We start from the raw sequence: 22,663 nt of genomic DNA on the forward strand, positions 1-22,663 counted from the left end.
AAAGAGGGGGAGCAGGAGTGTAGCCAGGAGAGAGATTAATTAGTCGGGCAGCAGAGTTAAGGACGGACTGGAGGGGTGCGAGAGTGTTAGAATGTAGACCACAGAGGAGGATGTTGCAGTAGTTGAGGCGGGAGATGATTAGGGCATGCACAAGCATTTTGGTAGCGTGAGGGTTGAGGAAAGGACGGATTCTGGAAATATTTTTGAGCTGGAGGCGACAAGAGGTGGCGAGAGCTTGGATATGCGGTTTGAAGGACAGGGCAGAATCCAGGGTTACTCCGAGGCAACGGACTTTGGGGACAGGGGAAAGTGTGATTTCATTTATTTTGATAGATCAGGTAGGGAAGATATGCGAGATGGAGGAAAGATCCATTAGTTCAGATTTGTCCACATTGAGCTTCAGGAAGCGAGAGGAGAAGAAGGAGGATATGGCTGATAGACACTCTGGGATTCTAGAGAGCAGAGAGGTGACATCTGGGCCAGAGAGGTAGATCTGAGTGTCATCAGCATATAGATGGTACTGGAAGCCATAGGACCTTATGAGTTGTCCCAGGTCGAGTGTATAGATTGAGAAGAGTAAGGGCCCTATGACAGAGCCCTGAGGGACATCAACAGAGAGGGGGCGAGATGAAGAGGTAGTATGGGAGTAGGAAACGCTAAATCTGCGGTTGGCAAGGTATGAGGAGATCCAAGATAGGGCAAGGTCTTTGACACCAAAAGAAGAGAGGATCTGTAGTAGGAGGCAGTGGTCAACTGTGTCGAAGGCAGAGGAGAGGTCTAGGAGGAGGAGTATAGAGAATTGTCTGTTAGCTTTGGCTGTAAGTAAGTCGTTAGTAATTTTGGTCAGGGCAGTCTCAGTGGAATGGTGGGGACGGAAGCCAGATTGTAGGTTGTCGAAGAGAGAGTTAGATGCAAAGTGAGAGGAAAGTTCAGCGTGGACGTGCTGCTCAAAGAGTTTGGAAGCAAATGGGAGCAAAGATATGGGGCGATAGCTGGACATAGCGCTTGGGTCAAGGGATGGCTTTTTGAGGATAGGTGTGATTGTGGCATGTTTGAAAGCAGAGGGGAAGGTACCAGAAGTTAGTGATAGGTTAAAGAGATGGGTTAGGGATGGGATTAGTGTGGTGGTGAAGTTGGGGAGGAGGTGGGTGGGATGGGGTCAAGTGCACAAGTGGTAAGGTGTGATTTGGAGAGAAGATGAGCAAGCTTCCCTTCAGTGATTTTGAAGAGGGAAGTTATGGGGTTTGGGCATTGGTCTGGTATACAAAGGGGTTGTGGTGGTTTGACAACAAAGACTTGCCTTGTTTGGTCTATCTTATTTTTGAAGTGTGTGGCAAAGTCCTCGGCAAAGATTAAGGAACTCGGAGGGGGCAGTGGTGGGCGGAGGAGGAAGTTAAAAGTGTTGAACAACTGTTTGGGGTTGTGGGATAAGGAAGATACGAGGATTGTAAAGTAGGCCTGTTTAGCAGAGGTGAGAGCTGATTTGAATGCCAGTGTTGCTTGTTTGAGTGCAGTGAAATCATCTTGCGAATGTGTTTTCTTCCAACGCCATTCTGCAAATCTCGATACTTGCCGAAGCTTTTTAGTGATGTTATTGTGCCAGGGTTGTCTATTGATACGTCGCACTCTGCTATGCATGACAGGGGCGACCATGTCGATAGCTGATGCAAGAGTGGCATTGTAGAAAGCAGTGGCAGTGTCTGTGTCGTGGAGTGAGGATATGGATGCTAGTGGTAGGACAGAGTCAGAGAGTGTGTGGGTGTTTATGTGTGCGAGGTTCCTGGTGAGTGCGCATGTTGCTGGACATGGGTGACAGGTGAGTAGAACAAGGATGAGAAGGTGAGCAGGTGGTTGTCAGATAGAGGGAGAGGGGAGGTGGTGAAGTTAGATAGAGAGCAAAGACGGGTGAAGACCAGGTCTAGTGTATGTCCGTCTGTGTGGGTGGCTTCGGAGGACCACTGAGTAAGTCCAAAGGATGAAGTAAGGGACAGCAGTTTGGAGGCTGCTGACTGGTGGGTGTCAATGGGGATGTTGAAGTCACCCATGATGATGGTGGGAATATCAGCAGAGAGAAAGTGAAGGAGCCAGGTGGAGAATTGATCAATAAAGGCAGTGGTCGAGCCCGGAGGTTGGTATATGATGGCCATTTGGAGGTTGTAGGGGGAGTAGATGCGGACAGAGTGGACTTCAAAAGAGGGGAGGATAAGGGGGGTAGAGGTGGGATTGGGTTAAAGGTACAGTTGGAAGGAGAAGGCCCACTCCTCCACCATGTTTGTTGCCAGGGCGAGGGGTGTGGGTGAAGTGGAGGTCACCGTAACATAGTGCAGCAGGGGAGGCTGTGTCAAAGGGTGTCAGCCATGTTTCGGTGATGCCCAGAAAGAAAAGATTATGAGAGGTAAAGAGGTCGTGAATCACGTGGAGTTTATTGCAGATGGGGCGGGCATTCCATAGTGATCCAGAGAGAGGGTGCAGGGGGGGTGGGCGTCATGGGCACTTATTTGAGGTGAGCAAGATTTAGGCTGTTTATATTGGGTTGGGAGCAATAAGAGGGGCTAGTAATGGGAGGTATGAGCTGTGGGGGTCCAGGATTGGGAGATATGTCGCCAGCAGTGAGGAGAAGCAGAGAGAGACAGAGCAGGTGGGAGGAGAGTGGGCAGCTTGTTTTGTGTTTTATCAGGAGAGATCTGAGGTTGAGGAGCAGGTCAGCAGAAGAGGTCAGGTGGGAAGGCAGGAGGGAAGGCGAGATTATTACTTGGTTAGAGGGTGCTGGGGTTTGGGGATAGCGAAGGAGGCTGAGGAGTAATGGAGCTAAAACTGTTAGAGCATATGTCAGCATGATGAGAGTAAGTGTGGTGGAAAGGGAAATAAATTTAGTACATTTATTAACAGTGGTTAGTCGTACCTTCTGTTCACTTCTGGCTCATTTCTGGCATATTTCTGCTGTTATCCTTTTAGAGCAATCCTTATAGAGACAGACTACGGTCCAGACAGACCTGTGTCTCTGAATTTATAACAAGCTAAGTGCTCATGAAATAGGCCAGGTGTGATCAGGAGGGAGGAGCAGCAGGGAGACTGGTCACAGACACGGGAGGGGATTAATTAGAAGTCAGAAGGGAAAATGCCAGGGGAAATAGATCCAAATGGAAAGATAAAGCCAACTGTGTATTGGCATCAAGGAATTAAGATGAGAAAACATGCAGGGGAAGGAAAAAAAAAACGCAATAATAGCAGCCATCGGACATACTAGGAATAGCAGGGTGAGGAAGATCAGGAAAGTTGGGTGATGGGATTGGGGGTGCAGCCAGCGGACATACCTGAGGATGAAGCAGATTGATTGTCAGATTGATAGCAATAACGAAGCATAGTTATAATAGTGAAGCATCTATAGCAGGGGGTAATTTTTCGGACATATTTCTGATGTTATCCTTTTAGAGACGTCCTTCTAGAGACAGACCATGAACCAGACCACCAACTTTCTCCATAGAACTTTATAAGCACCAACTGTCACTGAATTTTACCCATGATTTGAGAGTGAATGATCAGTCCAGGAGGAGAAAGAAGCAGATTTCTCTGATAAGATATATTACAAAGTTTTTTTATTTTCACTGTAGTGCCGTGGGTTTGGTGCAGGGTGACGGACAGGCCTGACCACAGAAAAGTTCAAAACAAATGTCTTTTAATGTCCAAAGAAACCTACAACTAGAACACAAAAAGGAATCATCCGGATCGCAGCCGGGAAACAAGACAGTCCGTAACTGAGACCAGTTGCCGTGGGCGACTGCACCGCCGTGTCACGCTGAGAGGTGCCAAGCCTTTTGGCTCCACTTGGCTCTGTGTTGCTTCACACAGGCTGAAGCTTTGCAGAGCATCTTGCTCTGCAAGGTTGCAAATCAAGACTGACACACCCTCTGCTGCAGGGTTTTTAAAATGGAATCTGTGGCCATGGGCCATTTGTAAGACCCGACCTGGAGGGAGTGAACCGCCCCACTACCATGTTGTAGATGGCTCCAAAAATAAAAGCCGATGCCAGGTTTTCTTAAATCTGCCTTGGGCAAATAGCTTGCCCAAGACCAAACTTACATTTATTTTGCACTGCAATCACAGCTATATCTGTGACTGCAACGCACTCCCGTGACCTCAATACGCTTCTATGCGCATCATAAGAGACACGTAGCGACCCTCGCATATAACACCTGTCACTGCCTCACATCACGTATACATTTTATGAAATAGAATTGCTTACTCTTTAAAGGGGTTGTCCACTACTTGGACGTCCCCTTCTAAATTCCCATGTTTGCCCCCAGTAAAATAATAATAACACTCGTACTCACTTCCAATATGTTTCCAGTGGTGTCAGCACTGGCCCTCCCGGGGTTTACGTGACATTGTCACGCAATCCCTGCAGCGAATCACTGCTGATTTTCCTCTTCTCACATTTGGATAAATCACATACTTTCGGATGAAGTGAGAGTACAGGCCTTGTCCAATAATGACAGCTTAAAGCCGCCATTAACCCAGCCTTTATTACAATAATACAAGTTACAGACTTCAATGATAAAATTCTAGTTGCCTGCAGTCACCACCAGGGGGAGCTCACTGTATGCATACATTCAGTGCAGCAATAGCTCCCTCTAGTGACAGCATCTGGTAGCCATACTGTGGAAGACCATAAAAAGCAGGCAACATGCCTCATGTACCAGCGCCGGGGGAGAGGAGATGGCAACCTCCAGAAGGCACTGATAGATATATAGTACGAGAAGACATGATGCCCAAACAGAAGGAATATCCTGCTGTATCACCGCATAGCGCTCCACCTGCATCTATGACTGTGTGCCTTGCCGGTTAGGTCCGCAGATTGCAGCAGGATAGCATTTAGCCCACAATTAATGATCCACGTGCAGAGAGGACGTTACCTGGGGTGTTAGATTCCCTTCCTGGTATTTACTGCCCAAAGGGAGAAGTAGTTTTCTGTTACCAGTATCCTCTCCCAGGAGATTAATGGCGGCTCGTCAGTCTCAGGTTACCATATAGTCACTTCAAGCTTCACCAATGCCCTAAACTCTACTCACAGGGAAAATGAAAGAAAATTGTGCCAAAAAATTAGAACATTCCTAATGGATCCTTCTGCTGCAGACCGGCCATTCTGGAGTTTGGGAAAGCCGGGTGACGAGCCCTCAGGAGGTGATATAACCCCTTACTGAATGTAACCAGTCATGTCTGGTTGGATTCATGTGAAATATACTGCGCTGGGGTCCAGATTTCAAGATCATTGTGTCTTGCAATCCCTGACTCTCTATATCTTGTGGAACAAGAACTACAACTTCCAGCATGCAGATCTTAAAGGGAACTTGTTACATTGGACAAGTGTCTTATCTGCAGGCAGCATGTTATAGAGCTGGAGGAACAGATTGCAATATAATAATGTCCTTGTTTAGGAGTCTAGTGGGCAGTCTTATCAGTGAGAAACCACCTACTCTATATGAATAGGACCGCCCACTGGACTCCTAAGCACAGAATCTGCCAGGATTTACATTACTAAATCTGTTCGGCTTCATACATCACAGTCAGGAAACGTGTGTACGGACCATGCTCTGGAGCTGGTATACATAAGGGGACATCATGCTACAGTATAAACTGCAATATGATTGAAGGTGCAAGTCCCCCAAGGGGACTAAAAAATCAGATAAAAAATTAAATCTTTAAATAAAATGTGTGTATATATATATATATATATATATATATATATATATATATATAGTGCATATACAGTGGGGAACATAAGTATTTGATACGCTGCTGGTTTTACAGGTTTTCCCACCTACAAAGATTGGAGAGGTCTGTAATTTTTATCATAGGTACATTTCACCTGTGAGAGGCAGAATCTAAACATAAAAAAAGAAAATCACATTGTATGATTTTTACATAATTAATTTGCATTTATTGCATGAAATAAGTATTTGATACAATAGAAAAACAGAACTTAATATTTGGTGCAGAAACCTTTGTTTGCAATTACAGAGGTCAGACATTTCTTGTAGTTCATGTCCACGTTTGCTCAAACTGCAGCAGGGATTTTGGCCCCTTCCTACATACAGGTCTTCCCCAGATCTTTCATGCTTCGGGCCTGTCAGTGGGCAACATTGAGTTTCAGGTCCCTCAAAAGATTTTCTATTGGGTTCAGGTCTGGAGACTGGCTAGGCCACTCCAGGACCTTCAAATGTTGCTTACAAAGCCACTCCTTAGTTGCTCTGGCTGTGTGTTTCAGGTCATTGACATGCTGGAAGACCCACCAAAGATTCATATTCTGCTGAGAGAAGAAGGTTGCTGGCCAAAATCTCAAGATACATGACCCCATCCATCCTCTCTTCAATACGGTGCAGTCGTCCTGTCCCTTTTGCAGAAAAGCATGCTGTTTCGTCCACCATGCTTCATGATTGGGATGGTGTTCTTTGGGTTGTACTCATCTTTTTCTTCCTTCAAACACGTTGAGTGGAGTTGATAGCAAAATGTTCTATTTTGACCTGATCTGACCACATGACCTTCTCCGATGCCTCCTCTGGATCATCCCAAACGTCATTCGCAAACTTCAAACCGGCCTGCTCATGCGCTGATTTGAGCAGGGGAATCTTACATGCCCTGCAGGATTTTAATCCATGACAGCGTAGTGTGCCACTAAAGGTAATGTTTGAGACTGTGGTCCCAGCTCTCTTCAGGTCATTTAGCAGGTCCTCTGGTGTACTTCTGGGCTGACCTTTCTCAGAATCATCCTTACCCCAAAAGGCGAGATTTTGCATGGAGCCAACGACCGAGAAAGATTGAGTCATCTTGTGTTTCTTCCATTTTCTAATAATTGTTCCAACAGTTCTCACCAAACTGCTTGTCTATTGTCCTGTAGTCCATCCCAGCCTTGTGCAGCTCTACAATTTTTTTCCTGGTGTCCTTAGACAGCTTTATAGTCTTGGCCATAGTGGAGAGGTTGAAGTGTGGTTGATTGAGTGTGTGGACAGGTGTCTTTTATACAGGTAACAAGTTCAAACAGGTGCAATTAATACAGGTAATGAGTGCAGAGTAGGAGGCTTCTTAAAGAAAAACTAACAGGTCTGTGAGATTCAGAATTCTTGCTGCATGTTAAGTGATCAAATACTTATTTCATACAATAAAATGCAATTTAATTATTTAGAAATCCTACAATGTGATTTTCTGGTTTTTATTTTTAGATTCTTGCTCTCACAGGTGAAGTGTACCTACGATAAAAATTACAGATCTCTCCATTAGTAGGTGGGAAAACGTACAAAATCGTCAGTGTATCAAGTACTTATTCTCCACACTGTGCATATATATAAAAGTTTGAATCCCCCCTTTTCCCAGTAAACATTTGTTACCATCGTGTCCCAAAAATTCAGATTTTTCAAAATATAAAATTATTTAAACTCGTCCTGAAGCAGGTAATTTATTTATAAATAATAAACCTTTACTGTTCCACCACCCCAACCACTCCAAATACCAGACCTCTGCCCTTCCCTAATAACCTCGCTCTCCAACATCACTGAAGGAGAGCTTACTCGCCTCCTTTCCAAATCACACCTCACCACCTGTGCACTTGACCCCATCCCTTCCCACCTGCTCCCCAACCTTACTAACACGCTTATTCCAGCCCTAACCCATCTCTTCAACCTATCGCTATCTCCTGGTACCTTCCCCTCTGCCTTCAAACATGCCACCATCACACCCATCCTAAAAAAAACTAACCTTGACCCAACTGCTATGCCCAGCTATCTCCCCATATCACTGCTCCTGTTTGCTTCAAAACTCCTTGAGCAGCATGTCCATGGTCAACTTTCCTCCCACCTCTCATCTAACTCTCTCTTTGACAACCTCCAATCTGGCTTCCGCCACCACCACTCCACCGAAACTGCCCTGACCAAAAGAACTAATGACTTACTCACAGCCAAAGCTAACAGACAGTTCTCCATCTTCCTCCTTCTGGACCTGTCCTCTGCCTTCCACACAGTTGACCACTGCCTACTGCTATGAATTCTTTCTTCCCTTGGCATCAAAGACCTTGCCCTGTCCTGGATTGCCTCATACCTTTCTGACCGCACATTTAGCATTTCCTACTCCCACACTACCTCCTCATCCCACCTTCTCTCTGTTGGAGTCCCCCAAGGCTATGTCCTGGGGCCCATACTTTTTTCCATCTATACCCTTGGCCTAGGGCAACTCATAAAGTCCCATTGCTTCTGTACCTCCTGTATGCAGACGACACTCAGATCTACCTCTCTGGCCCAGATGTCACCTCTCTGCTGTCCAGATTCCCAGAGTGTCTATCAGCCATATCATCCTTCTTCAACTCTTGCTTCCTAAAACTCAACGTAGACAAAACCGACCTCATCATCTTTCCCCATCTCGTGTTTCCCCCTACCTGATCTTTCTATTATGGTAAACGGCATCACGCTCTCTTCCGCACCTTAAATCCACTGCCTCGGGGTAACTCTCAACTCTGCCCTGTCCTTCAAACCACACGTCCAAACTCTTGCCTCCTCCTGTCGCCTCCAACTCAAAATTATTGCCAGAATCCGTCCCTTCCTCAGCCCACAATCTACCTAAACTCTTGTACATGCCCTCATCATCTCCCACCTCGATTACTGCAACACCCTTCTTTGTGGCCTCTCCGCTAACTCTCTTGCACCACTCCAGTCTGTCCTCAACTCTGCTGCCCAGCTAATCCACCTCTCTCCTCGCTACTCCCCTGCTTCTCCCCTCTGCAAATCCCACCACTGGCTCCCAATTCCCCAACGAATCCAGTTCTAACTACTAACACTGATCTACAAAGCCATCCACAACCTGTCCCCTCCCTATATCTCTGAACTAATCTCCCAATATCTTCCCTCACGTAATCTTCGATCCTCACAAGACCTCCCACTCTCCTCCACACTTATTCGTTCCTCATATAACTGCCTCCAAGATTTCTCCCGAATATCTCCCGTCCTCTGGAATTCCACGCCTCAACACGTCCGATTATCCACCACCCTCGGATCCTTCAGACGGAACCTGAAAACCAATCTCTTCAGGAAAGCCTACAGCCTGCAATAACCATTCTGCTTCCTCACCACCACCCGAGCTGCCGCCTCACCACCACCAGAGCTGCCGCCTCACCACCACAGGAGCTGCTGCCTCACCACCAGAACTGCCGCCTCACCACCACCACAGCTGCCGCACACCCCAACATTCTGTCTCTTCCCCATTATCCCATAGAATGTAAGTCCGCAAGGACAGGGTCATCTCCCCTCTGTACCGGTCTGTCATTGTTAATTTGGTTACTGTAAACGAGATCTATAACTCTGTACATAACCCCTTTCTCATGTACAGCACCATGGAATTAATGGTGCTTTATAATAAATAAATAATTATAATAATAATAAATGCACAGGGTTTTTGACGCTTGTTTTGTAAAACGCTGCAAAATCACAGAGAAGTGACTGCTTCAAATCTGCAAGGAAAAAATGTAACGTGTGCATGAGACTTCAGAAATCTTTTTTGGGATAGTAAAATGCTGCATTTTTGGAGACAAAAAGTAGTGACGTGCACATACTCTAAAAGGCAATTTTCACATTATGGTCACACTAAGCAGTTCTTTTTTCTGCAGCCAAAATCTTATTTTGGCAGTCTAACTGCTGCGTTCAAAATACCCATCTTGTGGCGTTTTCTGTTTTCTTTTGCAACATTGTTTGGAAGTGGAACGCCTGCCAGGGATGTGTCAAGGTGGCGGTGACCTGGTCCGTGGCCCTGGACGCCAATGTAAAAGGGAAAGGACTTTATGGGGTTGTTTGAATAAAGTTTGTTTGTGACGCCACCTGTGGTATTCAGTCAGAGATGACGACGATGCTTAAAGGGGTCCACTGGGGTGATGTTATGACAGCTTGGATGGCTTCCCACAGGTGGAGCTGGGTCCCCAGGGCTCCCGCTGTACAAATAAGGATGGTGGGTGGTGTAGCAAGAAACAGAGGACACAGGTTTGCAGTCTCTTTACCTGGTTTACTGATTAATTCAGCCAGTCATAGTCCAGGGCACCAGATCACGGATGCAGGTGTGGTCCGGCCAGCTTGGGAGCGAGTTGGGAGTCCCCCTTACCAGGTAGAGTTAGAAGCCTTCCTTCTAGCGCTGTGGTGTAGTTCCTTGCTGCGAGGTCAGTAGCTGGGACAGGAGCATTCACGGGAATGGGGTCGGTCACCGGGGCAGGGTCGTTCTCCATACCTGCTTCAGATGTGATCCCTCCTCTGCTGGTCTGCTCCGCCGCTGAGGCTATGGACGCTGATCGCAGGACAGGCTGTGGCTCCTCCAGTGCGGTCTTTCTGCGCAGGCCCGCCTTCCATTTCTCCACCGCGGTCAGCTCCGTGCTCAGGAGCTGGAGGCTCAGCTCCTCTATTTGCGCTCTCAGGAATTCCGGATCCTCAAGCGGTGGTAGATCCGGGTCCTTTTCCCATGGTCCTGCACAGTCTTCGGCTGCTTCTCCACCCTCTGGGTGGCCATCTTTTCCTCCGGATCCGCAACTGCACACACGCACTGTTCCTGCTCTGTTCTCTGTGGGCGGGGCTTCTTCTTCCTCTGGTTTCTGCCATAACAGGTAAGGAGGCGGACCTCCCTTGCCGATGGACATGTCCTTGTAGCATAATAGCACTTGAAGGGGAGTTCATGGCTTCTCTTCTCTGTCTTCTCTGTCCCTCTGACAGACTGTCAAAATTCAGTTCCTGTCTCTGGCAGACTAACTAACTTTCCCTCCAGACCAGAATATATATAGGAGAGCCATCCACAAACTGGATCAGAGCTCCCCCTTCTGGCCTGGAGTATGAACATGTTGCATTCTTGTGGTTACCTGATAAAAGAGATCCTTCCTCGCTTCCAAGCATGACATCACTCCCCAGTGAGGAAAGCAATGTCACTGTGACAACCAGGAACCTGGGGTGTCACAGATGCAGATTACATGTGTGCCTTGTCTTCAATACATACTTAACTCCTTAAGGACCAGAGGTATTTCCGTTTTTGCATTTCCATTTTTTGCTCCCCTTCTTCCCAGAGCCATAACTAATTTTTCCATCAATATGGCCACTTGACGGCTTGTTTTTTGTGGGACAAGTTGTACTTTTGAATGGCACCATTGATTTTACCATATCGGGTACTGAAAAATAGGAAAAAATTCCAAGTGTGGTGAAATTGCAAAAAAAAGTGTAATTCCACAATTGTTTTTTGGATTTTTTTTTACCATGTTCACTAAATGATAAAACTGACCTGTTATTATGATTCTCCATGTCTCGGTTTTAATGCAATGTTGCGGTGACCAAAAAAATATAGTTCTGGCGTTTTGATTGTTTTTCTTTTTACACCGTTTACCGATCAGATGAATTCTTTTTTTTATGTTTATAGATTGCGCGATTCTGAACACGGCGATACCAAATATACCAAATATGTGTATGTTTGATTTTTTTATTGTTTTATTTTGAATGGGGCTGAAGGGGGGTGATTTGAACTTTTTATTTTTTTTTTATATTTTTAAAAACATTTTTTTAACTTTTTACTTAGTTCAATAGTCTCCATGGGAGACTAGAAGCTGTGATCATCCGATCACTTGTGCAGCCCTGCTCTATGTAGCAGATATGCTCAGTTGCTATGAGCACTGACCGCTGCTCCTGCAGACCCCAGGTTGTCACACCATCCCATTGGCAGCACGGTGGTTCAGTGGTTAGCACTTCAGCCTGGCAGAGCTGGAATCCTGGGTTCTAAATCCCAACATCTGCTAGGAGTTTGTATGTTCTCCCCGTGTTTGTGTGGGTTTCCTCCCACATTACAAAGACATACTGATAGGGAATTTAGATTGTGAGCCTCATTGGGGACAGCGATGATAATGTATGTAAAGCGCTGCGGAAAATGTTAGCGCTATATAAAGATTATTATATTATTATTGGCAACCCGCGGTCATGTGACAGGTGCCGATGGGCGGTGTTAATGACGCGCTTCCTGCTCGTGCATGTTAAATGCCGCTGTCAGAGTTTGACAGTGGCATTTAACATGTTAACAGCGGCAGGTGGATCACGATTCCACTCGCCGCTGTTAGGGGCACATGATAGCTGATCAGATCAGCTGTCATGTACCAGATAAGGTGCGGGCTCATTGTCGAAGCCAGCACCAAACACGGGGAGGCGTCCAATGTTGGCTATATCTGTCATTGGACGTTAAGGGGTTAAGAACGTTATTTGAAATTACCAAAATCGCAGCATAAAGCTTTTTGTGTTTTTTTTTTTTGCAACATTTTTCAGTTTTCCATTGCTTTCTATAGGTGCAAAAACACTGAAAGAATTGACATCCTGTAGATTTAAAAAAAACGCTGCAATTCTCAAATACAGTGGGAGTGGGTGATAAATGCAGAAGTGGTGACTGGTGACGCGTTTCTATTAAACTTTCCCTCTGATTGTTCCACTCCTGGTCTTGGCTTACAAATAATGATGCCAAATACTGACCAAATACTGAATGTGTGAACTTGGCCTTAAGGCCCCAAATGTTCTTTTAGAGTACATCAGAGAAAGTTATACACTGACACTACATATTTTTTGTGGGATTGTCCAGGAATATAAAAACATAGCTGCTTTTCCACCCAGCAGAAACAGTGCCACCCCTGTCTATAAGTTGGGTGAAGTATTGCAGTTCATCCATTCTCCTGTCAGGAGAATTTCAATATCATCTACAACCGGTTGACAAGTGAGTCACTGTTTATAGAACTAAGCAGCCATTATTTTCTAATTTTGGACAACCTCTTTAACCAAGTTCTATAAACCAGAGCACTGACATCTGTAGACCAGTCCTCAGGAAACGTTCCTACAGAGTTAACAGTGAATCTTCAGCTCTCGGTGACATCACCGCTCCAGTACAACCCCTTGAGCAGGTTAGACTGGCCCTCATGTCTGTCATCACCTTGAAACCATAGCTTTCCAAATAGCTGTCCACATCTCCATGTTCCTCAGAGCTTCACGTGATTGATGGCCTCATCCATCTCGTAATTTGCCACAGATCTTTATGAGTGAATGCACAAATGTCTTTTCCTAAATAACATCGTGTCAAGGAAAGTTCCTGCTCATCTTTGATTTATCACCATGACAGACTTGAGGAATGGTCCCTGTGATCCTGTAGAACCTACTTAGTGATGTAGGTCCATCCATACCAGCTCGTGTGACAGGAATTTACTCAAAGAAGTCTTCTCTGGAGAGGAAGAGGATAGGAAGTTGTCAGTCTGTGATTGACCAGCAGCAAAATAAACATTTAGGGCTGTTAGATAAAAAACAAATATACGAAGGCTCCTAATTGTAGACTCTGATCTTGAGGGTGGAGGGGCCTGTGTACAGATGTTCACTGGGATAATATGGGAAAAACTAGAGGTATAATGACACATGTCTGACTTTCATTGTCCCAGTACTGACCAAAATGTCTGGACCGGTCGTGGGTCTCATGACCCAAATTCAACAGTCTCGTATATGCCTATGAGGCTATTGAGTTTTGGTCAGGAATCCCTGGGCGGGTCCGGACTATTGCTGTCCTTACTCAGACTGTATGTGTTGGACATGGTAGGACAATTTGCGGTCTACTTAAAAAGTTTGTTCTAAAATATCTAGTTATCACCCAACTATAGGGTACATAACTTACTGACTGTGGGGAAAGGTCTAATGGGATGCTCCTGCAATGCCTTGAATGGGGCTCTGCAGTCTCGAAGGCAGGCCATACACATTAAAAGGCTGTTGGCCAAATGATGCTTTGGCCGATCGTTCGGCCGTCAGCCATCTCAACCGACTCTAACACACAGGAGCAATTGGCTCTATGAGAATGCTGCCAACTGACAAGTCCGCTTATTTCAACAGAAGCAATGGGATCGGCAGTTCAAAATTGGACATCTCCGATCGATATATCCCAACAACCAGTCAAACGGCTCCCCCATACACATTAGATTGTTGACAGACATTAGTCTGATGTGTATGGAGGCCTTCAGACAATAGAGAGGTTGTGCTCTGTTCATATGGGATGCTGCAGAATCCTATTCTCGGGAACAGTTGGAGTCCAAAAGGTGCATATACAGTCGGTGTGGAAAGTATTCAGACCCCTTTAAATTTTTCATTCTTTGTTTCATTGCAGCCATTTGGTAAATTCAAAAAAGTTCATTTTTTTCTCATTAATGTACACTCTGCACCCCATCTTGACTGAAAAAAAATCAGGAATGTAGAAATTTTTGTAAATTTATTGAAAAAGAAAAACTGAAATATCACATGGTCATAAGTATTCAGACCCTTTGCTCAGTATTGAGTAGAAGCTCCTTTTGAGCTAGTACAGCCATGAGTCTTCTTGGGAATGATGCAACAAGTTTTTCACACCTGGATTTGGGGATCCTCTGCCATTCTTCCTTGCAGATCCTCTCCAGTTCCGTCAGGTTGGATGGGGAACGTTGGTGGACAGCCATTTTCAGGTCTCTCCAGAGATGCTTAATTGGGTTTAGGTCAGGGCTCTGGCTGGGCTAGTCAAGAAAGGTCACAGAGTTGTTCTGAAGCCACTCCTTTGTTATTTTAGCTGTGTGCTTAGGGTCATTGTCTTGTTGGAAGGTGAACCTTCAGCCAAGTCTGAGGTCCAGAGCACTCTGGAAGAGGTTTTCATCCAGGATATCTCTGTACTTGGCCACATTCATGTTTCCTTCAATGACAACCAGTCGTCCTGTCCCTGCAGCTGACAAACACCCCCATAGCATGATGCTGCCACCACTAGGGTTGAGCGAAACGGGTCGGCAATTTTCAGAAGTCGCCGACTTTTGGCAAAGTCGGGTTTCATGAAACCCGACCCGACCCCTGTGTGGGGTCGGCCATGAAGTCGGCGATCTTCTGTATCTGGAATCGGAATTCCGATACCGATTCCCGATATGTTTAAGATATCGGGAATTGGTATCGGAATTCAGATTTAAGTGTAAAATAAAGAATTAAAATAAAAAATATCGCTATACTTACCATCTGACGGGCCCTGGTACTAACCGGGAACCTTCCTTCCTTAGAATCAGCCTTCCAGGACCTCGCGGTGACGTCGCGGCTTGTGATTGGTCGCGCGGCCGCCCATGTGACCGCTCGCGCGACCAATCACAAGCCGCGACGTCACCGTGACGTCACCGAAGGTCCTGGAAGGGCTGATTCTTAGGTAGGAAGGCAGCCGGAACGAAGCCGAGGGTGAGTATATTCCTATTAGGTATATACTCACCCTCGGACACGCCCTGCTTCTTTCCGGCAGCCTTCCTTCCTAAGAATCAGCCCTTCCAGGACCTTCGGTGACGTCACGGTGACGTTGCGGCTTGTGATTGGTCGCGCGAGCGGTCACATGGGCGGCCGCGCGACCAATCACAAGCCGCGTCGTCACCGCGACGTCACCGCGACGTCCTGGAAGGCTGATTCTAAGGAAGGAAGGTTCCCGGTTAATACCAGGGCCCGTCAGATGGTAAGTATAGCGATATTTTTTATTTTAATTCTTTATTTTACACTTAAATATGGATCCCAGGGCCTGAAGGAGAGTTTCCGCTCCTTCAGACCCTGGGAACCATTGGAAACCCAATGCACTGCATTGGGTTTCGAGTTTCGGCCGACCCCGACCCCGACTTTTTTATAGGATCAGCCGATTTCACTCGACCCGACTTTTGAAAAAGTTGGGTTTCGAGAAACCCGACCCGATCCTATAAAAGTAAAGGTCGCTCAACCCTAGCCACCACCATGTTTCACTGTTGGGATTGTCTTGGGCAGGTGATGAGCAGTGCCTTGTTTTCTATCTTCATCTCATCAGACCAGAGAATCTTATTTCTCATAGTCTGGGAGTCCTTCCTTTTACAGGAAACTCTATGCAGGCTTTCATATGTTTTGCACTGAGGAGATGCTTCCGTCAGGCCACTCTGCCATAAAGGCCCGACTGGTGAAGGGCTGCAGTGATAGTTGACTTTGTGTAAGTTTCTCCCATCTCCCTACTGCATCACTGGAGCTCAGCTATAGTGATCTTCAGGTTCTTCTTTACCTCTCTCACCAAGGCTCTTCTCCCACAATTGCTCAGTTTGGCTGTACGGCTAGGTCTAGGAAGACTTCTGGTGGTCCCAAACTTCTTCAATTTAAGGATTATGGAGGCCACTGTGCTCTTAGGAATCTTGAGTACTGTAGAACTTCTGTTTTGAACACTGACCAAATCTGTGCCTTGCCACAATTCTGTCTCTGAGCCCCTTGGCCAGTTCCTTTGACCTCATGATTCTCATTCGGTCTGACATGCACTGTGAGCTGTGAGGTCTTATATAGACAGGTGTGCGCCTTTCCAAATCAAGTCCTATCAGTTTAATTAAACACAGCTGGACTCCAATGAAGGAGCAGAACTGTCTCAAGGAGCATGACAAGGAAATGGGCAGCATGGGACTTAAATATGAGTGTCTGAGCAAAGGGTATGAATACTTATGACCATGTGATATTTCGTTTTTTCTTTTTTAATAAATTTGCAAAAATTTCCACATTTCAGATTTTTTTTCAGTCAAGATGGGGTGCAGAATGTACATTAATGAACTTTTTTTAATTTACCAAATGGCTGCAATGAAACAAAGAGTGAAACATTTAAAGCGGTTTGAATACTTTCCGTACCCACTGTATGATACCTTAATATCTTGGTACAAACCCTTTAAAACGCAGGTCCCCCAAAGGGTAAACCTAGGATTAAAAAGGACTGTTTAAAATTTTTTAAAGATCCAGTGACAATAGCACCTCCTCCAATTGTTGCTGCTCCACTAATTCTGCAACAGTTTTTCTTTTTCTTCTCTGCACCTCTCTTCCAATGTTATGACCCCCTGTAATGTGAAAATCTTCCCCTTACCAACTGGGCGTATACCACAGAACTTTCTTTTTCTCCTCTGACACTGGCCATTCAAAACACAGCCATGGCCCCAGAGGAGTTCTGTGGTATACGCCCAGTTGGCTGAATGGAAGATTTGCACATTTATTACCGGGTGGCATAACTTTGGAATGGAGCAGCACAGAAGAAAAAGCAAAACTGTTTTGGAATCAATGAAGGAGCAGAAATTGGAGTGAAATACAGTGAAAAGTCCTCTTTAAAACTTTCACCCTATCCCTAAAACTATACATTCTGCAGGTTTAGTCACTTCCTCGCTGAACTCCATTCTGATGCTGCCTCCTCCTTTAGTCGAGTATTCTGGTACTTTTAAATCCAACTTGTGTGGTTCAGTGGCATTGGAAGCAAAGTGTAAGTCTAAACCAATGTCTCCAAAACACAGGAAAGACGGGGAGATTTTGACTTACTGCCGAATTCCTCATGCAACTGCGTCGGCCATTTTGAATCGTAGAGGACCAGAATGCCGAGAGCAGTGGAGGTGGAAGTGGGAGAAAAACGGAGGTCATCAGGAAAAGTGACTATGGTATCTGATCACTTTTGCCGTCTTGACCGATGCCCTACTGTGCTGATACAAGTGCCACTGTTGCCGCCTCCACTGCTTTTGCATTCCTGTGTTTGCCAGATATCTGGACATGTGACCTATCTAAGCCCAAGTCCTGATAGTGACACTAGCAACATGTAGTGTGAGGAAAATAAATAAAAATTTTGCCTAAAAAGTCATTTTTTGACCTTATGATGGACACATAAAAATCTTAAAATATAAAGTAGATAACAAATAAAAAATAATTTTACTTGACAACATTTAGATCTGAAGATCTTGCCCGAGATAAGGTGATCTGAACTAGGGCACGTGATATATAGAAGACATGACATGAATTCTATTTTATGTAATTGTTTACATGAATAAAAATAATTCAAACTTTGAATAAAGTTGCATGAAATTTCCTATATTTCAATAAACCAATTAAATTTGGTAAAGATGTAAATCCCTCTTTCTGTATTACAAAAATGAGTGAATCTACTGAATTGCCACTTGGCTATGAAATTCAATTTGCATCAAATATATTTTGTGCAAGTTAAGTCTGATGGCAAGGGCTTGAAGGGTTTCTGCATGACTTTAACATTGATGGCTTATCCTTAGGATAGGTGAAGGTGATCAATGTCTGATCGATAGAGGTGTGACATGCGGCACCCATACCAATCAGGTTTTCCCGATGTCGGCGGTGTCTGAAACTGTTCATTTGTGGTAGATGCCCCGTACAGTTCTGTCAACTGTATAGTGGCCACTCCCAGGAACAGCACAGCCGCCCCCTATTCAAATCAATAGAGGGTGTATGTGCAGTATCTGGCTATGTCCATTATTCCATCGATGGAGCTGTGCAGCTCCACAACTGACCCATCCCAGCGACTGCCAACACTAGGGACATCTGATCAATGAGGGAACCTGGTGTTGCATCCCCTCCTTTCATATCATAGAATCATTGAATCATATCAGATCTTGATGACCTATCCTAAAGAAAGGCCACCAACATTAGAGTTGTGGACAATACCTTAAGAAAAGAATACTCCCCCTTTTATCGTCCATCCCCATACCTTTCCGGTCTCCAACGATCCTTTGATCAGCTTCTCTGTCTTCCATTTTCTTTAGTCTTCTGTTTCTAGGACTTCAATGGAACCGTTCTTCACTAACGCCGTCACGTCAACACATTGACATCAATCAAGAGTGCCGCGCTCCATTTTGCCTAAATCCGCATGTATCTGAACAACAAAAATTTGGATTCTGGGAAATTTTGGAGAAAGTTCAACCTTTTCTTACATATCATGCTTACATGCGTTCCTTACTTTGGACGGTCACGTGATCACCTACGTCACGCAAGGTCCTGTTCTGGCGTCTGCAGTGCCACAGGTTCCAAGCGTGTACCGGCTTCTATTGTGCACCACCACTGAGGACGCATGGGGAGTGTATGTCACCGGCCGGGACTACACTCCTGAAGGAATATTTCTTCCACCTCGGATTTCTTCTGGATAGCATCTGGGACTGCACCTCTACTGCGGAGACTGAGAATATCGTTTAAGGAGGTACTTACTAGCGCTATACATCTTATCATATTGAACTGCTAATGAACTTGAGGCACTTGAAATAACTGATATTGAGGTAAAGCAAGACTGGTGGATTGTTTTTATTGATAGTTTTTTATCTGTTTATCCTTGTGTTGATTTTAATTGATGTGGGCGGATTTGCTGCTAATGGCTGCATGATACTTATTTATACACTAGATGGCAGCCCGATTCTAAAGAATCGGGAGTCTAGAATCCATATACAGTGGGGCAAAAAAGTATTTAGTCAGTCAGCAATAGTGCAAGTTCCACCACTTAAAAAGATGAGAGGCGTCTGTAATTTACATCATAGGTAGACCTCAACTATGGGAGACAAACTGAGAAAAAAAAATCCAGAAAATCACATTGTCTGTTTTTTTATCATTTTATTTGCATATTATGGTGGAAAATAAGTATTTGGTCAGAAACAAAATTTCATCTCAATACTTTGTAATATATCCTTTGTTGGCAATGACAGAGGTCAAACGTTTTCTGTAAGTCTTCACAAGGTTGCCACACACTGTTGTTGGTATGTTGGCCCATTCCTCCATGCAGATCTCCTCTAGAGCAGTGATGTTTTTGGCTTTTCGCTTGGCAACACGGACTTTCAACTCCCTCCAAAGGTTTTCTATAGGGTTGAGATCTGGAGACTGGCTAGGCCACTCCAGGACCTTGAAATGCTTCTTACGAAGCCACTCCTTCGTTGCCCTGGCGGTGTGCTTTGGATCATTGTCATGTTGAAAGACCCAGCCACGTTTCATCTTCAATGCCCTTGCTGATGGAAGGAGGTTTGCACTCAAAATATCACGATACATGGCCCCATTCATTCTTTCATGTACCCGGATCAGTCGTCCTGGCCCCTTTGCAGAGAAACAGCCCCAAAGCATGATGTTTCCACCACCATGCTTTACAGTAGGTATGGTGTTTGATGGATGCAACTCAGTATTCTTTTTCCTCCAAACACGACAAGTTGTGTTTCTACCAAACAGTTCCAGTTTGGTTTCATCAGACCATAGGACATTCTCCCCAAACTCCTCTGGATCATCCAAATGCTCTCTAGCAAACTTCAGACGGGCCCGGACATGTACTGGCTTAAGCAGTGGGACACGTCTGGCACTGCAGGATCTGAGTCCATGGTGGCGTAGTGTGTTACTTATGGTAGGCCTTGTTACATTGGTCCCAGCTCTCTGCAGTTCATTCACTAGGTCCCCCCGCGTGGTTCTGGGATTTTTGCTCACCGTTCTTGCGATAATTCTGACCCCACGGGGTGCGATTTTGCATGGAGCCCCACATCGAGGGAGATTATCAGTGGTCTTCAGTGTCTTCCATTTTCTAATTATTGCTCCCACTGTTGATTTCTTCACTCCAAGCTGGTTGGCTATTGCAGATTCAGTCTTCCCAGCCTGGTGCAGGGCTACAATTTTGTTTCTGGTGTCCTTTGACAGCTCTTTGGTCTTCACCATAGTGGAGTTTGGAGTCAGACTGTTTGAGGGTGTGCACAGGTGTCTTTTTATACTGATAACAAGTTTAAACAGGTGCCATTACTACAGGTAATGAGTGGAGGAAAGAGGAGACTCTTAAAGAAGAAGTTACAGGTCTGTGAGAGCCAGAAATCTTGATGGTTTGTTTCTGACCAAATACTTATTTTCCACCATGATATGCAAATAAAATGATAAAAAAACAGACAATGTGATTTTCTGGATTTTTGTTTCTCAGTTTGTCTCCCATAGTTGAGGTCTACCTATGATGTAAATTACAGACGCCTCTCATCTTTTTAAGTGGTGGAACTTGCACTATTGCTGACTGACTAAATACTTTTTTGCCCCACTGTATACTTTATTTATTCAAATGTAAGAATAATACAATTAATAAATAATAGTAAGAAAGAACAAAAAATGGCTGCACTCACCAGCTCTTGACAATTCTTGACAGTACGGCACATTTCTGATTGGTCGCTCGCGGCAGGCGGCAACCAATCAGAAAAGTGCCGCGCACCACGAAGGCATATATCTTTGTCCACCCTGAGCGGGTGTAGGACGCTGGTGACGTCACTTATCTCCAGACATTATCTCCGGACAAAGCCACAGAAGTTGGCACAAATTGCCGGAAGTAGTATTCTAGGCAATTATATATTAGATTTTAATGTTATCAGTGTTGACCTTTGAACGTTTATATTGTATTGTCCTGTCACCAGCCATGTGTACGATTATCGGCCGAAAGCCTCTCTGGAACCAATAATCACCCCATGTAAAGGTATCTTTATAAGTTAAAGATTCAGAATACTATGACTTTTATCATATCCTGAACAGTCAAGTTTTTTATGAACCGTTAAGGTTTTCTGGTTGAAGTAAAAAAAACTCTGAGTGTTTACAGTTTGAAACCATAAAATGTTGAAAAATTATGTCATTCTTGAGTATATCACTCAATGGTGCTCATAAACGTGTCAAATTTGATCTATAATATACTTTAATATACGTTACTTTAATCTTTAATATACTTAAGAACAGGGCCCCAGACATCACACAGGGGATCTGAAACACCGCACAGTGGTCCAAAATATCGCTGTGCTCTGCCTGGGGCCCCATATGCTGCCTGGGGCCCCTGTGCTCTGCCTGGGGCCCCATGTTCTGCCTGGGGCCCCTGTGCTCTGCCTGGGGCCACTGTGCTCTGCCTGGGGCCCCATATGCTGCCTGGGGCCCCTGTGCTCTGCCTGGGGCCCCATATGCTGCCTGGGGCCCCTGTGCTCTGCCTGGGGCCCCATAGGCTGCCTGGGGCCCCTGTGCTCTACCTGGGACCACTGTGCTCTGCCTGGGGCCCCATATGCTGCCTGGGGCCCCTGTGCTCTGCCTGGGGCCCCTGTGCTCTGCCTGGGCCCCCATGTTCTGCCTGGGGCCACTGTGCTCTGCCTGGGGCCCCATAGGCTGCCTGGGGCCCCTGTGCTCTGCCTGGGACCACTGTGCTCTGCCTGGGGCCCCATATGCTGCCTGGGGCCCCTGTGCTCTGCCTGGGGCCCCATATGCTGCCTGGGGCCCCTGTGCTCTGCCTGGGGCCCCATATGCTGCCTGGGGCCCCTGTGCTCTGCCTGGGGCCCCTGTGCTCTGCCTGGGGCCACTGTGCTCTGCCTGGGGACCCATGTTCTGCCTGGGGCCACTGTGCTCTGCCTGGGGCCCCATAAGCTGCCTGGGGCCCCTGTGCTCTGCCTGGGACCACTGTGCTCTGCCTGGGGCCCCATATGCTGCCTGGGGCCCCTGTGCTCTGCCTGGGGCCACTGTGCTCTGCCTGGGGCCCCATATGCTTCCTGGGGCCACTGTGCTCTGCCTGGGGCCCCATATGCTGCCTGGGGCCCCTGTGCTCTGCCTGGGGCCCCTGTGCTCTGCCTGGGGCCCCATATGCTGCCTGGGGCCCCTGTGCTCTGCCTGGGGCCCCTGTGCTCTGCCTGGGGCCCCATGTTCTGCGTGGGGCCCCTGTGCTCTGCCTGGGGCCACTGTGCTCTGCCTGGGGCCCCATATGCTGCCTGGGGCCCCTGTGCTCTGTCTGGGGCCCCATATGCTGCCTGGGGCCCCTGTGCTCTGCCTGGGGCCACTGTGCTCTGCCTGGGGCCCCATAGGCTGCCTGGGGCCCCTGT

Source organism: Ranitomeya variabilis, chromosome 1, assembly GCF_051348905.1.
Source record: "Ranitomeya variabilis isolate aRanVar5 chromosome 1, aRanVar5.hap1, whole genome shotgun sequence".
In the NCBI taxonomy this organism is placed as follows: domain Eukaryota; kingdom Metazoa; phylum Chordata; class Amphibia; order Anura; family Dendrobatidae; genus Ranitomeya; species Ranitomeya variabilis.